Source organism: Schistocerca cancellata, chromosome 5 (genome assembly GCF_023864275.1).
Source record: "Schistocerca cancellata isolate TAMUIC-IGC-003103 chromosome 5, iqSchCanc2.1, whole genome shotgun sequence".
Classification (NCBI taxonomy): domain Eukaryota; kingdom Metazoa; phylum Arthropoda; class Insecta; order Orthoptera; family Acrididae; genus Schistocerca; species Schistocerca cancellata.
In genome coordinates, this window is record NC_064630.1 from 159,267,989 (window position 1) to 159,281,270 (window position 13,282).

General features: G+C 47.1%; 1 protein-coding gene across 1 annotated transcript in view; it reads left to right on the top strand.

Annotated features, from left to right (window-relative positions):
- LOC126188414 (homeobox protein homothorax-like) overlaps positions 1–13,282 on the top strand; it is a 383,268-nt gene that overhangs the window by 362,170 nt on the left and 7,816 nt on the right. The gene's annotated exons all lie outside the window — the stretch shown is intronic.

The window sequence follows — 13,282 nt, forward strand, 5'->3', positions numbered from 1 at the left end:
GTCACTTCAGTCAAAAGATATGGTCATTTTTGTCACGTATTTTGACACTCGGAAACACACTTATCAAAACCTATTGGGCGCTTCCAGTTGACCTAGAATCATGAAATTCGGCAGGAAGGAAAATTTCACAGTTCAAGTAAAGCATAACACACCAACATTACTGCATGCTAACATAAAATGTAAGTTGTATTCATGGCTTAGTCAGTAATTCAAAGTGTTTCATTAAATCTTCACATACAAACTGAAGTCCCCCGTTGGCTGCTTCTTGTACGTCCGGGCTATTTTGAGGAATTACTGTAGAAATTTTGTTAAGGTTTTGGAATTCAGTGGTTCAATATCTTACCCGTATCGATTTCGACAATAGGCAAAAATAACTGAGATTCTCGATTCGCAGTGCGGATGAACTGAAGTTTCTACGGAACCGTCAGCGGGCGAGTCCTACTAGCATTTGGCATTTGACTTTTTTTTTTAAGCTACATTTGTGGGGTCCTGCCCACTCGTCTCTTTTGGGTGCCTAAGGGATGCTGCGTTGTCGGAATGCTATACAACAGTTCAAGCACATCACATTAATAGCTTTTATTACAAGAACGATGCGGTCCTAGTCAGCGAGCTATTGGCTGACGTCGTCTCACAGCCTTCTCTGCTCTTGCATTCTTCGTGATGGCGCTTGTGGTTACGCTGGAGCAACAGTCTTTCATCGCAGGGCATCTACGTATTTCATTTAATGATATTAGCACTCCGGACGTTAGACAAACACTGACTGCTCCATACTGACCCGGCTGACCAACTGACCCTACACGCCCCTAGCGAGCTCATAGCGCCACTTAAATGCCCGTGAACAGGCTACCTGTACCCTTTCCCACCAGAGGGAGACGCCAAAGCTGCGATTGCCACAGGGGCGCCACCGCCAGAAACGGTGGGCGACTGCTTCACACGACGCGCTGCTGCGGTCTCTTCAAAACAGCAAATTTTGCCACAGCTAAATAGTAACTGCAGTAGATAAAGTCGGGTTCGGTAAGTGATAATTTCGTAAATATTATTCCGAGTGATCTTTTAATGTGATGACGGTCTCAGAAGTGGCGTATTCTTCACGTTTCTTTCTCTGTGCTTATTAGAAACCGTGGGATTGACGTATGGACTGACAAAGAGCGCTTTAGCAGCAGGCTTGCTTTTCAGTTCCGTCTATACAAAGATAATACTGAGACGGAATCTGTTGTGGCGTAGCAAGACAGCCACGCCACTCGGAGGTAGCCGAAAGGCACGCGTACACACACGCCGGCTGGCGTGAGTTCTGGAACAGGATACTTGGTGAATGCTATAGAGAAAAATATGCAGTTCCTCGGATACTTAACTTTATTGCATCCTTGTGGTACATCGCTCTTGACTATACAAATTAGACTATCTTCAGATACGGTTAATGGCGCCTTGCTAGGTCGTAGTCATGGACTTAGCTGAAGGCTATTCTAACTGTCTCTCGGCAACTGGGAGAAAGGCTTCGTCAGTGTAGTCGCTAGCAAAGTCGTCGTACAACTGGGGCGAGTACTAGTCCGTCTTTCTAGACCTGCCATGTGGTGGCGCTAGGTCTGCAAGTACTGACAGTGGCGACACGCGGGTCCGACACGTACTAATGGACCGCGGCCGATTTAAGCTACCACCTAGCAAGTGTGGTGTCTGGCGCTGACACCACAGAATGTAAACAGAAGACGACAGTGTGATGGTTTTATATTTTGAAATACCGACTTAAACAATCTAAGAATTTCAGCAAACGTGTGCTGCTAATAACTGTTACGCGTTTCGCGGATACGATTTCCGTCGAGTTTCGAATGACGACCGGAATTAAGACTGCGGGTGCTGCTCTGGAGAAGGCGGCGGGGCTTCCTGAATGTGAGCCGAGCTGTCGCTGGCACGGGGCGCCGGCGGGTAGCACCCACATGACCTTGGGGGCGTCTCCAGCCCCAGCCAGACGGGAGAGCTACTGTTACAAAAAGGGTGAAGGAAAAGTGGGCCAAAATAAAAAACAAGGCGGAAAGGGGCGGGTAGGAAGAGGAGAGGGCTGGATGCGGTAGCCGGGCCCAGGGCTAATAAATCAGCAGCGCGGATGGTCCGGCCGGCTGCGCCCAGCTCTGCTCTGCTCTGCGGCTGACGCGAGGCCGGAGCGCGCGGCCGCCGTCCAGCAAGTTGTCCGTCTGCCTGGAAAAACAAAGCGCTCGCTGACTGAGCTCCCACCCCACTATTCTCATAATTTAATTTGAATGCAGTCGGGAGACAACTTATAAACAGATCGTGCCCTTCAAAATGATAAGACCGCGTGCTTGCTGCTCTGACGTTCTTGTAATTAACTGCCACACATAATTAGTGACTAGTGGTGACAAGGATCTTCTACCATGAAAGATGATGTCCATGGACTTAATTTATGTAGCTGCAAACTGTAGAACATGCCCATTTCCTTCTCATTCACAATTATACGAGTCACAAATCGAAGTCCATTTACTGTACTAAAGCCACAGTTCGTTCTTGTTGTTTCACTACGAATCTGATTATAAGCATCGTAACTTATTTCGCTTGCCCACATGCTAACACTTAAAGTAATAAGGGAGTTTTGCTATTTGGGGAACAAAATAACTGATGATGGTCGAGGTAGAGTGGATATAAAATGTAGACGGGCAATGGCAAGGAAAGCGTTCCTAAGGAGGATAGATTTGTTAACATCGAGTATAGATTTAAGTGTCAGGAAGTCGTTTCTGAAAGTATTTGTATGGAGTGTAGCCATGTATGGAAGTGAAACGTGGACGATAAATAGTTTGGACAAGAAGAGAATAGAAGCTTTCGAAATGTGGTACTACAGAAGAATGAAGAAGATTAGATGAGTAGATCACATAAATAATGCGGAGGTATTGAATAGGATTGGGGAGGAGTTTGTGGCACAACTTAACTAGAAGAAGGGATCGGTTGGTAGGACACATTCTGAGGCATCTAGGGATCACCAATTTAGTATTGGAGGGCAGCGTGGAGAGTAAAAAAATCGTAGAGGGGACCAAGATATGAATACACGAAGCAGATTCAGAAGGATGTAGGTTGCAGTAGGTGCTGGGAGATGAAGAAGCTTGCACAGGATAGAGTAGCATGGAGAGTTGCATCAAACCAGTCTCAGGACTGAAGAACACAACACCAACAACAACATATACTGACTAACATTTGCAGTTTACACCAATTACGCAAGTTTATATCTGGTCCAATTAAATTATTCCTGCTCAGCGTGTACGATTATCCTACGCACGTCTTCTAGTTAACTTTATATATAATATACAACTCGATGCAATTGCTTTAACACTTACTGTCTTAATTTTCGTGTGTTCATTTCACGCGGCTCTATCAGCAGATGTTAACGCAGCTGACCTCAACTTCCAACTCGATGCCACAGCTGGTTTCGTGTGGTCTCTATTGCAGCATTGTCAAAGCGAAATGCCCTACCCCCAGAAAAGACGCGTAGCAATAATGAAATGTTGTAGTCTCATCTGCTAGCGCATGCTACGTTGAAGGGTGTAAATGGTAAAGATAATTTACCCTGAAACCGTCAGTGTGCTCAAAACTTGCCGTATCCCCTCCATCGATTCCGCACATGCTTCGTGGGACAAAGGCGAATATTAATTTTAGAAAGAAATTTGGCGTACGTAACACACGACGACATTATTTTTTAAGATATTCGGTGGTCCATGAACCACGGAGACCACAAGATTACAGTACTGAATGTACAGTCACAGAATGTATTGACGATTTGGTCTTCGATCTCAGGCTATAGAAAGAGAAAGCTTAGCGCTATGAGGAAGGAGAAAATAATCATGCGATGGAAATCTGCATCGGAGTGTCTGATGTAGATTTGAATCCTGCTCCTGTGGAATATGAGATTTCGGATAGTTTCGCCAAGTTGTAGTGCCTTATTTTATTTCGTTTCTTGTATATCGACAGCACATTAGCCAACAGCTGAATGCTGCGAAGCGCCCACCAGTCGTTGTGCAACAACGCCAGACGGCTAGAGGGCCTGACCATCAGTGTCGTGTGATTTCAACAGTTCTATACAAGTTCATAATTTTTACCATATCTTCACCTGTAAACATGGTTATCACGAGGCAACTAAACCCCACGGCCGCAAGAAACCCACATAAGGTAACTTGGCAAGTAAAATGTGCTTCGTGACATCGGTGCATTGTTTTTTTGCACCTGCTAAGTACTCCAGGAAAGGGGCACTTAGTGTGACATTATTAGGATAAAGAAACACCATGCGCACGTTTTTAAACTGCTCGTGTCTGCTTACTTCAATGGTACTGCCATCAAAACGACAAACTGGGAAGGCAAGTACAGGAGGTTTTCGGAAGAGTCTAATCTCGCAACAGAAAATATCCGTTGGCAACCTTTCAGGAAACTGCAGAAATGTATACCACTTTGTAAGAAAAGGCTGTGAGCAAGTCATGAAAACTGAAAAGGGCCGGGACTGCGACACGCTGATCCCACTCCCTTCCATGTCGCATCCAGTGACGCCAGTGTCAGAGGATGACACGGTGGGCGGTCGATACCGATGGACCTCGCCGGGGCGTTTGGTCGGAGTTTGCGTAAGGACTGTTAGACAGACTGACAGGTGAATCTCCGATTAGATGAAAAATCCTTGAGACTGTCGAGCTACAGCGGGAAAATATTCTCAAAGACGCCACGGGGAAATGGTGTTTTCATTGCTTGCGCATGAAGATAACCGATTTGATCCTAGATCTTCTCAGGCCAAAGTTTGTGTGTGTTCAATTCATTTTCATGTTTTTTTTTCGTCTGTTTTGTGATTGATTTGATGCAGCCGTCGTGGTTTCCTAACCTATGCGAATCAGTTCATTCTGAAGAGTACTTAACAGGGTACGTCCTCAAAATGGTTCAAATGGCTCTGAGCACTATGGGACTTAACCGATGAGGTCATCAGTCCCCTAGAACTTAGAAGTAATTAAACCTAACTAACCTAAGGACATCACACACATCCATGTCCGAGGCAGGATTCGAACCTGCGATCGTAGCGGTCGCGCGTTTCCAGACTGAGGCGCCTAGAACCGCTCGGCCACTCCGGCCGGCTGGTACGTTCTCAATTATGCCTGTGTGTATGTTTGCAGATTTTTGATTGAAAACAATATTTTTCGGAATTAGATCGCAGTAAATAAAAACTTTCGGCGTAGGTAAGCCCGCCGGTGTGGCCGAGCGGTTCTAGGCGCTTCAGTCTGGAACCAAGCGGCCGCTACGGTCGCAGGTTCGAATTCTGCCTCGGGCATGGATGTGTATGATGTTCTTAGGTTAGTTAGGTTTAAGTAGTTCTAAGTTCTAGGGGACTGATGACCTCAGCTGTTAAGTCCCATAGTGCTCAGAGCCATTTGAACCATTTTTGGACGGAGGTAAGTGATAACTGTCATTTTGTATTCTTTGTTGGATATATTCCAATGTCTGTCTTCACCTACATCTTTCACCCTCTACGGCTCTCACCAACGATGGGTTTATCACTGATACCACTCTGCGTGTCCTATCGTCTTGTCCTTTTTCTCGTTCGCGTCGTCCAAATATTCGTTTCTCCGCCAATTCTACAGAGCACCTTCTCACACCTTATTAGGCGGAAAGTACGATAACTGCATACGTATACGACGAGAGCGTCCAGGTGCTGGCAGCGGCCGTCACGTGACCGGGCTTGCTCCGCGCCATCACCTGCTCCCTTATTCTCCAGCCGCTGTCACTGGAGTCCTCCTACACGCACTCGGCAGTCGGCACCCCCGCATTACCGACGCCATTGGTGCGAAAGCGATTGTGTGCGCCGCACCCGCTCCCGCGGTAGCCATCATTATTGAGTACCGTAATTAGCCGACTCCACGGCCCGCCCCTCCCACGCCGCCTACGCAGCGAAAGAGTGAAATTAGCGGCAGCTGGCGCCGCGAGCAACGTTGAGCGTCGCGCGCCAGCCAGCCAGGCAGCCCGCCCCAGCCGTAGCCCAGCCGGAGCCGGCCATAAAATACGACTTTATTAACACGTTTCGGTGTCTCGCGCGCTGCTCCGCGGGGGACAATGCCCGCCCGCGTCCGGAGCACAATGGTTAATCACCGGATCCCGGTTTCATTATTTTGCCAGGTTCAAAGGACGAAACAGCCGGAGGCCTTTCTTTACACAAAACATTCATTCGCCTCGTCTCTTCATCTTTGGTTGTTTATAACTACGGAAAAACCGGGGCGAGATGTAAATCGCGACGGAACGGTTTTTATTAAAAACAAAACAATAGGAGAGAATAGAGGGGGTGGAAAGGGAAAGAAAGGCTGCACGAGCAATTCGAAAATTTGCAGACCCTAACTGTTAAGAGTCTAAGGGCAGCGCTTTTCCGCTGTTTGCTCCTGCATTGCTGTACAGAAAATCACAGCTCGACTAGAACTGTCCATTAATTTAACGTTAAGCCCAGACTACAAGCCGCATCGTGAGAAGCAAAATAACGATTATTACTTCTGTGGAGAGGAAAAGTGAGTTGCATGCAATGACCTGAGTTCGAAATTAAGTTAAATAGAGGTGAAAACGAATCAAAGCATGTTCACGACGAGACCCGCGTCATTGTCGCAGCTGACTGCTTCACTTCCAAGCGTTCCAAGCGCACAAAACACTTCCTTTGTCAGTGCTTCTCCGAACGTGAAATGGGTACACTGAAAATGTGTAGCAGGAAAGCACTAACAAATTACATACATTTATGACGATTATGTGTATACAATCTGTCAGCGGCGAAAATGGAGCAGGTTAGCATAGCTGCAGAGTTTTAAACGGTATGTAGTTCGTGTGTATCCAACAGGCAGTTAACCGTAGCTCAGTTACCTGTAACTGTTTAGAGTGGACTACAAAAATACTGAAGTATATAGCGGGAGACCGTGACAACTTTACCCTTCGCGATACTCTACACAAGTAATCCCTAGATGCGTAATACAATAATTAGCTGAAGTATAAAACAAAGAAAATTTTCGAATTATATGATATTCAGCAGACAGTTGTCATTATCGGGAGGGATGTGAAAGGACATATTGATATTAATTTCTTTTGATAATACAATGGTGGCTCTCGCGGCCGACTTTACTTCCGTTGAAATTTACCGTCGAGATGCGTCGATGTATGGAAATGATGACGACGTTTCGTCCACATCTGCGAGAGACATCTTCAGAGATTGCCAGTTTTATCTCTGAAGAGGTTACCTCTAAAAACGCAAGGTAAACACATGACGGCGGGCGTTGTGGCCGAGCGGTTCTAGGCGCTTCGGTCTGGAACCACGCTGCTGCTGCGGTCGCAGGTTCGAATCCTGCCTCGGGCATGGATGTGTGTGATGTCCTTAGGTTAGTTACGTTTAAGTAGTTCTAAGTCTAGGGGACTGATGACCTCAGATGTTAAGTCCCATAGTGCTCAGAGCCATTTGTAAATAGATGTCTCGAAGAAAAAAAAAACTACACTGGTGTGCAAAACTTAAAGATGAAAGTAGCTTTTGCATGATGTGTTACCTTCAAGCACCTTACCTCAAGGGGAACTTGGGCGATTTACAGACAGAGCCGCTGCAGTATACTACAACAGTGACTGAAATTTTATGCAGCGAGACGAACAGAAATGACACAAAGACAACGATTACACTGAAGTCACTGCGATTTATCATGGCCCCCTGAACATTACAAGAGGCGGGATATGGTTCTTAACAGGGTGTGTGATCACTACGGACAGCAGTGTATGCTCTGCAATGTGCTGTCATGTTGGCCACAAGGCTGGTAAGAAGTTATTGTGGTAGAGCGTTCCGCTTCTCCACCAGTGCGGCTGACAACTGCTGGGGGATCGTTGGTGCTGTAATACGTCTTCCTAATGCATCAAAAATGGTTCAAATGGCTCTGAGCACTATGGGATTAACTTCTGAGGTCATCAGTCCCCTAGACTTAGAACTACTTAAACCTAACTAACCTAAGGACATCACACACGTCCATGCCCGAGGCAGAATTCGAACCTGCGAACGTAGCGGTCGCGCGGTTCCAGACTGAAGCGCCTAGAACCTCGGCCGGCCCCTATATGGTTATGGTTATTGCTGTATTTTATTACATATGCACGAGTGGTGCTTCGTGTCACTCATGCGTGAAGATGACGTAATTGGAACGTGGAAACTGGTTGCCTTATAAAACAATCAAAATAACGGCTATTGGTATAATATTATTACATTTCACCGCTGTCCAATGCTCCAGAACCCAAGATGGATTTACATTTGAGGAAGAGGATGAAGAACGAGTATTGTGAATCCATTTGTAATAGCCTGTATTACTTTCACTTGGAAATGTTGTGCTATTTCGATGACAAATAATTTCCCCATGGTGCTCGTTGAACTATTTTGTAGTAGTCGAACTTATTTTATGAACTGATTTTAAGCATTGTGCAGTCCAGAACGCAAACAAAATACGTAAGGGGTGATACTTTAGTTCCTTTTTTGGTACTTGGGTTGAGATACACGCGTAAAAGTCTATGTGGGAACTATTTTTGGATGTTTGTTGCTTAGAGAAAAAGGCATCTTCTCGTTACTCTCAGAGACTGAAATTCGGGCGAGCGTCCTCGCAACGCAAACCCAATTTGCATCCTTAAATGTGACAATATGAGGGTGTGGACCATTCTGCGAAGTGGTTTTCGTGCTCTTCCGCGGAAGGGATGAGTACTGATGGAGCTACGCGCTCGTGACTCTTCTCTCTCTCTCTCTCTCTCTCTCTCTCTCTCTCCCTCTCTCTCTCGGTGTGCGCCGTGTTGTCCAGTGGGAGTAATTGTGCCGCCTCCGCCGAGCCTCCAGCTGCTGCCGCCCTTATCGCAGGCCGCCACAGCCAGCGCTGGAATCGATTGCATTGCATTTCATGATTACCGCGCATTAGCTCAACTAATATGAACAAATTATTGTGGCTCCTCGTGTAGCGGGAAATAGGGGCGGCGTGTGTTTGCACGTCGGCGTTGGCGTTCGCAGCCACCGTACCGCACCGCACCGCCTCCTGCGCTCACGCACGGCCCTGGCCGAGGGCGTGATTAATAGCTGGCCAAGAAAAGCGCCAGCTGCATCAGGCGACCAGTAATTCTGTGGCCTACCGGAACAGGTGGGAGTGGCAACGCTCGGTCATAAACCGGCCGCCCCCGCTGTTCCGCTAATGAACTGCACCGATTGTCTGGCCCGTGTTTCCGCTGCCCACAGCACGCCGAAAGCCCCTCGCGCAGCCGTTGCTGCTGCACGCTCCTTCTTTAGCTTCTCCAAACCATTTTGGCGTACCACTCCGTAGAGCGAGAACGCTTGATGGTAGGTAAATTGCTATTACCCTGGTAGCGTCGTTTATCTAGAATAATTTTCTTAAAATTGTAATTTATAGTATGCTCTTCACATAAAACCACTAGTCTTCCGTCCTCCTGACAATCAGAAGGTATTGACTTCAGTTTTGTAAATCTGGAAGACTTTCAAGAGGTCGGTGAAACGAACTCCATCGAGAATTTTTGTCACGTGACGCTACAGAGACAGCAGTAATATACAGTCTGACGACGTCATCATTTCCCAGCCTCCACATCAAGACGACACTATGTCCCATGAACGAGGAGAAAGAGGAGGAGATAGTGTTTAACGTCCCGTCGACGACGAGGTCATTAGAGAGGGAGAATGTTGGGAGTGCAAGTCGGCCGTACCCTTTCAAAGGAACCATCCCAGCATTTGCCTGAAGCGAAAACCTAAATCAGGATGGCTGGACGCGGGTTTGAATCGTCGTCCTCCCGAATGCGAGTCCAATGTGCCAACCACTGCACCAACTCGCTCGGTGGTGCCATAAATGGTGGCACAACAGAAACTTCCCCAGAACGCTAGTTAATCGGAGTAGTTGCTACGTATACACTATCTAATAAGACGCACCCGGACACCTATTAGTGGACATTAACCTCGGCTGTCTCCAGTCTTCGTCTTTATGACGCCTTCAACTCTGCTAGGGACACACTCAGTGACGAGTCGCCGGCCAGGGTGGCCGAGCGGTTCTGGGCGCTACAGTCTGGACTCGCGTGATCGCTACGGTCGCAGGTTCGAATCCTGCCTCGGACATGGATGTGTGTGATGTCCTTGGGTTAGTTAGGTTTAAGTAGTTCTGAGGTCATCAGTGCCCTAGAACTTAGAACTACTTAAACCTAACTAACCTAATGACAGCACACAACACCCAGTCATCACGAGGCAGAGAAAATCCCTGACCCCGCCGGGAATCGAACCCGGGAACTACCCAAAAGAGGGCAAATGGTTAATGCTGTATTGGAATCCTGAATAAATCAACGTGCTTACAAAAAAAAAAAAAAACCGTGTTGCATTACTTATCGAACGCCCCCTCGTAATACTTACATGTAGCACGTAACTGTGGTTCTAGATTTTTTTCGTAGCCATGTATCATTCATTTACAGTACCGAGCGAGGAGGCGTAGTGGTTAGACACTGGACTCGCATTCGGGAGGACGACGGTTCAATCCCGCGTCCGGCCATCCTGATTTAGGTTTTCCGTGATTTCCCTAAATCGCTCCAGGCAAATGCCGGGATGGTTCCTTTGAAGGGCACGGCTGACTTCCTTCAAAAACCGGTTCAAATGGCTCTGAGCACTATGGGACTTAACATCTGAGGTCATCAGTCCCCTAGAACTTAGAACTACTTAAACCTAGTTAACCTAAGGAGATCACACACATCCATGCCCGAGGCAGGATTTGAACCTGCGACCGTAGCGGTCCCGCGGTTCCAGACTGAAGCGCCTAGAACCGCTCGGCCACACAGGCCGACCGACTTCCTTCCCCGTCCTTCCATAATCCGATGAGAACGATGACCTTCTGTCTGGTCTCCTTCCCCAAACAACCCAACCCTCATTTACAGTACGTGGAAGACGCGTGATCTAAGCACTTCTGATCGCGTCCGCCAATCTGCAGAGTCCACATTACGGCAAGTTGTCATACTCATTTTTTCGAAAGCAGTTTTATGAATTAATAGCGGTTGAGGTGGAGATATATATAGGGGAGTGAAGTGAGTATGGTGAGTAGTAGGAGAGGGTTACGTTGATAATTCTGTAACCCTTGCAAAGATCCTTTCGAGTTGAGAAAATCCCAGTAAGCTGTGTGAAATGTGTAAATGTTTAGTCGTAGCGGTAACAGTGGCGAAGAGCGGAGGCAGCGAGCTCGATGCAGGAGACGAGACTTTCGGCTGGCCAGCGGAGTCTGGAGCCACCGGAGACGGCCCGGTACGCGCACGCGGACACAAGTTGTCGATTAGCGTGACACGTCGTCCCCGGGGAGGCGGGAGTGAGGTGTGCTGTCGGCCCGTCCCGCGGGCCCGCCCCCTTCTTCTCCGTCATTACGGACTCCGTGGCTCGCGCGTCGACCTCCCGGTCTCCCGGTCCCGGAAGGCGAGCCATCGTTTAGCCGTGGCCCCGCGCTGGGCTGGGGTCCGGATGATTGAGAGTGGAACACGGAAAACACTGGCCAAATCCCGCCGCATCCCCCGGGAGAGCGCGGATTCCGCTACCACCGCCAGCCCTGTTGCCAACGCGCGCCGATCCCGCGGTCGCATTCTGCGTTTGCTGTACGTTCTTCCACAGCGAAATCGTTGGCCTTTCAACCGCTGATCTCTGCTTAAACATTATACACCACGGCCACACGCTTTGTGTCAAACATTTACGCTCGAGGGTTGGTTTTTTTGTTCTAATGTTGGGTTGCAGCTCTTACAAACTACCAATTGTTTCATCATCTCTACGTAATATCCAAGAACTTCACTATCACTATCCAAAAAGTAAATAAATTCGCTGACAGAGAACAGTACCTGCAGAATGTAGACATCGGAAAATGAGGCGTTTTGTCAGCCCAAATGAGAGCGATCTCACTTCTGTGTCGTATTCTCTGGTCTTTGTTTATGCAGTACCTACGCACATTTCGTTTAATAATACTTTTTTTTCGCGTTGCTGTGGCTTTTTCAGGTGAATACATTATGCCTACTTGCAGGTCTCTGATTCCCCATTAGCTTATTTTTGGCAGTTCCATGATATTCCTGACACTGCAGCGTCACTTTAACCTCTGATAGGCCGGCCGTTGTGGCCGAGCGGTTCTAGGCGCTACAGTCTGGAACCGCGCGACCGCTGCGGTCGCAGGTTCGAATTCTGCCTCGGGCGTGGTTGTGTGATGTCCTTAGGTTAGTTAGGTTTAAATAGTTCTAAGTTCTAGGGGACTGATGACCTCAGAAGTTAAGTCCCATAAGACCCCTGATAGTATACGTCAGCTGTGTGCAAATAGTATAAATTTTCTTCAGGTTTCCTTTAATTTACGTCTATGATCACAAACTTTTTACTAACAGAACACCGGTTTCGTTCTGTAATGACCATCATCAGATTTGTTTTATAAAACAAAGTCCTAATGTACTGCAGCTATAGTGGCATCGTCAAATGTCAAATGCAGGTTGTTTTCAGATTTCGACCTCTTACGTATTGTGTCTTTGAGCCGAAGAAGAGGAGTTATTCTTATTTGTTTGGTGAATTTTATCAAACAGCACTTAAATGATGAATTAAGAGTGATAATCCTTAATCCGTCAGTCACGATCGGGATCACTTCCCTGTTTTTCAAACACATTTTTTCCAGTCGATGTATCTTCCCTGAAGATGCCAAATTGTGCTCGCTGGCCATTGGCACCCGAAACATTCTGACTCATGTTGTAGGTCCTTACTTTATTTTTGTCTCGGTCACCTCAGTGGTTGTTCGATGCATCACGCCACTACTTCCTCTCCTGTGCCAACCGCTTCATCTAGAAGTAGCATTTACACCAACCGTTCTCGATTATTGCTGTGTACATTCTAGTCTCTGTCTCCCCTTTCAGTTTTTGTTAACTAAGAGACTATCTAGCTCTAGTTCACGTCGCTGACCTCTAGGTTATATGCTTCGGTAAACAATATTCAAACCCAACTGTTGTCAAGATGAGGGAAGATGCATTATTTTAATTCTGATCGTAACAGTCTTGCTCATTTTTAGCTCTCTTAATTGGACATTATTATAATTCTGAGAATGCAATCCCATCGTGAATCACTTCCTACGTCATTGAATGAACATCGTCATGCAACACTGTCATAGACATACCTGCCTTTCACGATAACCGTGAGTCCTACGGAATTTTCAGAACTGCCACAGAACATTCACCACGCCCCACAATTGGAAGGAAAACTTCTCAACTTTGTTTTTCTCCTGAAAATTACATATTG